At 41.3% G+C, this 3,959-nt stretch overlaps 1 non-coding gene across 1 annotated transcript; it reads right to left on the bottom strand.

Moving 5' to 3' along the window:
- Window positions 1-572: 572 nt before the first annotated feature.
- On the bottom strand, window positions 573-679 carry LOC148292270 (small nucleolar RNA R71). Its single transcript, XR_015827152.1, has one exon. It is a non-coding gene; the product is annotated as a small nucleolar RNA R71 (small nucleolar RNA).
- Between the last annotated feature and the right edge of the window lie 3,280 nt (window positions 680-3,959).

Here is a 3,959-nt window from a genome sequence, read left to right as displayed (position 1 = left end):
TCCAACGCTCCAGATCTTTGAACGCAGGACCATGGTTGCAACCCAACCGGGTGATCTCTGAAGTTCATAATCGTCTAGAAAGAGAGTTGTCAACTGCAAAAGAGCAAGCTCTTGCCACATTTACAAGTATTGCTCTCCACACTGAACTTCCTGGTTCTTCACCTTCAAATTCGGAAGCAAGTTCAGACCAAGAAGAAGAAGAAGAGATGGCTGCCAATGAGTTCATGGGAGAACTTGATATCCCAACAATTCCAGCATCTCCTTCAAGCATTTTGCTGCCCACTGTAGCTCGAAATTATGAGCTTAAATCTTCTCATCTTAATATGCTGCCTTCCTTTTATGGTTTACCTAATGAAGATCCATTAACTCATATAAAGGATATTTTTAATGTTGTGAGTTCCTTTCCCTTGACAGGTGTGACAGAAGATCAACTTCGAATGAGAGTGTTTCCATACACTTTGAAGGATAAGGCGAAATATTGGTTGAATTCTTTGAAGCCTGGTTCACTCACTACATGGGCTGCCATTCAAAAGAAGTTCTTGGAGAAATACTTCTCCACACAAAAGACCGACATGCTTAGGGATAAGATCTTGTTATTTGCACAGCAAGATGATGAATCATTTTGTGAAGCATGGGAGAGATTCAATGGGCTGCTCAACCAATGTCCTCATCATGGGATTCCATTGAAGCTTCAAATGCGTATGTTTTATAAAGGACTAACCCCTTCTAGTCATAATATAGTCACCAATTTTGCAGGTGGTTCTTTTAAAACCAAAACTCCAGAAGAAACATACGAACTCTTTGAGGAGATAGCAATGGAGACCCAACATACGGATACAAGAGGTAAACGTGTTATTAGTGGTTCTAATGATGCTTCTAGTGTGCAGATTTCAAAACTGGAACAAAAGCTAGATGCTCTTCTTGCATTAAACTCAAGAAGCCCTCCGAAGGAAGTGTGTAGTATTTGCGAAACTCCTGACCATGCTACCATTGCTTGTCCACTTGAGGCTGGATATCCAGAATTTGTGCAAGAGCAAGCTAAGTTGGTAAATTCCTACAACCAAGGTCCAAGAAATGATCCATACTCTCAAAGTTATAATCCAGGTTGGAGGAATCATCCAAACTTTTCATGGAGGAATACTCAGAATCAAGCCAATCCCCCTTCATTCCAAAAGCCACAACAAACATCATCATTGGAGGATATAGTTAAGCAGATGGCAATCAACCAATCCAATTTCCAGCAAACTACACAAGCTGCCATTGCCAAATTGGAAGTTCAAATAGGCCAATTAGCTGCTGAAATAACTCAAAGAGCACCTGGGAAATGGCCAAGCCAAACCGAGATCAATCCAAAGAACCAAGAAGCCAAGGCCATTCATGTGCTCAGATCAGGTAAGATCATTGATAGTAAAGTTGATTCTAATCTTTCAAATGATGTTGTGATTGTAGAAGATGAAGAGGAGGAGACCACGGCTACAGAAGGGGAACATCTCAAAACTTCTCAATCTGCTCCTAATGCCAAATCAGATTCTCAGGAATCCAAACAATTCCAATTGCATAAGAGAGATGACAAATTTGTGCCACCACAACTTCAAGAAGATAGATACGTGCCACCCGCTCCATATGTTCCACCGATTCCATTTCCAGGCCGTCTTAAGAAAGCAAAGCAAGATAAGGCTTTTAAAGAGATTTATGATATTTTGAGTAAAGTTAATATCAATTTGCCTTTGCTTGATGTTATTGAACAGATTCCTGCATATGGAAAGTTCATCAAGGACTTGAAAACTCACAAGCTCAATTTCGCTCCAAATGAAGATGTAAAGCTTGACCAGAATGTAAGTGCTGTGTTGCAAAGGAAGCTTCCACCAAAACTAGTTGATCCTAGCAGCTTTGACATTCCCATTAACATTGGAGGCAATAAGGTTGGAAGAGCCATGTTGGACTTGGGAGCAAGTGTCAACCTAATGCCATATTCATTGTATCAAAAGCTTGGCTTAGAAGGGATGAAGAAGACTTCAATACGACTTGAACTAGCTGATCATTCTATAAAATATCCAAAAGGTATTGTAGAAGATATTTTAGTTCAAGTTAATACACTAATTCTCCCTGCTGATTTTGTAGTGATGGACATGGAAAACAATCCAAATGGAGATCATGTTGATCGCATTCTCCTAGGCAGGCCATTCATGGCCACTGCAGACACAGTTATCAAAGTGAAAGATAGCACCCTTTCCATGACTGTTCTGGGTGAAACTGTTGAATTTAAAATGCTTAATGCTCTATCTCAACCTTCTATCTCTCTTGATTCTTGCTTTTCAATTGATGTTGTGGATCATGAGGTTTCTTCCAAAATTTTGCAGAGAAAGTCTAATGATGCTCTAGAAGCTGTCTTAACACAAGAAGAGGAAGATCTTCGTGAACCGGAGTTCCAAGAAGTGGTGGCTGCCTTAGAAGTGTTTCAACCATACCCACCATCCTTTAGGCCACCACTCGAGCCTCTTCGACCATCATCCACGAAATTGGAGCCATCCATTATCACCCCACCAAAGCTAGAACTTAAACCACTGCCCAATCATCTTAAATATACTTATTTGGGTGCTAACGAAACTCTCCCTGTTATAATTGCTGCAGGTCTCACCTCACATGAAGAAGAGAGCTTAATTAAGGTTCTAAAAGAGCATAAAACAGCCATTGGGTGGACCATAGCAGACATCAAAGGAATTAGTCCAAGCATGTGCATGCACCGGATTCTAATGGAAGAAGACAGCAAACCATCCCGTGATGCCCAAAGGAGGCTAAATCCCAACATGAAAGAGGTGGTTAGAGCTGAAGTTTCAAAGCTACTCGATGTAGGAATCATCTACCCAATTTCAGATTCTAAGTGGGTGAGCCCTGTACAAGTTGTTCCGAAGAAGTCCGGAATCACCGTTGTGAAGAATGAGAAGAATGAGATAGTTCAAGTCACAGAATGACTCCTCCCTCCATTGGATTTCACTCAAAACTCACCGAATGACACCTCCCACCATATTATGATGTTGTCCAAGTTTTGGGCTCGATCCGAAATCAATAGGTGTTCCAAATTGGACAATTCATGTTCAACGGCAGTTCGTTCCTAACTGGAGTGGTTGGTGTATTCCACACTTCTAGCGATTGGATTTCACTCAAAACTCACCAAATGATTCCTCCCACCATATTATGATGTTGCCCAAGTTTTGGGCTCGATCCGAAATCAATAGGTGTTCCAAATTGGACAATTCAAGTTCAACGGCAGTTCGTTCCTAATTGGAGTGGTTGGTGTATTCCATACTTCTAGCGATTGGATTTCACTCAAAACTCACCAAATGACTCCTCCCACCATGTTATGATGTTGCCCAAGTTTTGGGCTCGATCCGAAATCAATAGTTGTTCCAAATTGGACAATTCAAGTTCAACGGCAGTTCGTTCCTAATTAGAGTGGTTGGTGTATTCCATACTTCTAGCGATTGGATTTCACTCAAAACTCACTAAATGACTCCTCCCACCATGTTATGATGTTGCCCAAGTTTTGGGCTCGATCCGAAATCAATAGTTGTGAGAAATTGGACAATTCAATTTCAACGACTGTTCGTTCCTAATTGGAGTGGTTGGTGTATTCCATACTTCTAGCGATTGGATTTCACTCAAAACTCACCAAATGACTCCTCCCACCATATTACGATGTTGCCCAAGTTTTGGGCTCGATCCGAAATCAATAGGTGTGAGAAATTGGACAATTCAAGTTCAACTGCAGTTCGTTCCTAATTGGGGGGGTTGGTGTATTCCATACTTCTAGCGATTGGATGTCACTCAAAACTCACCAAATGACTCCTCCCACCATATTATGATGTTGCCCAAGTTTTGGGCTCGATCCGAAATCAATGGGTGTTCCAAATTGGACAATTCAGGTTCAACGGCAGTTCGTTCCTAATTGGAGTGGTTGG

The sequence above is a fragment of the Prunus avium genome, chromosome 8 (assembly GCF_965620075.1).
Source record: "Prunus avium chromosome 8, drPruAviu1.hap1.1, whole genome shotgun sequence".
NCBI classification, from domain to species: Eukaryota; Viridiplantae; Streptophyta; class Magnoliopsida; order Rosales; family Rosaceae; genus Prunus; species Prunus avium.
The sequence above is the reverse complement of the archived record's forward strand: the minus strand, read 5'-3'. Positions and strand labels throughout refer to the sequence as shown.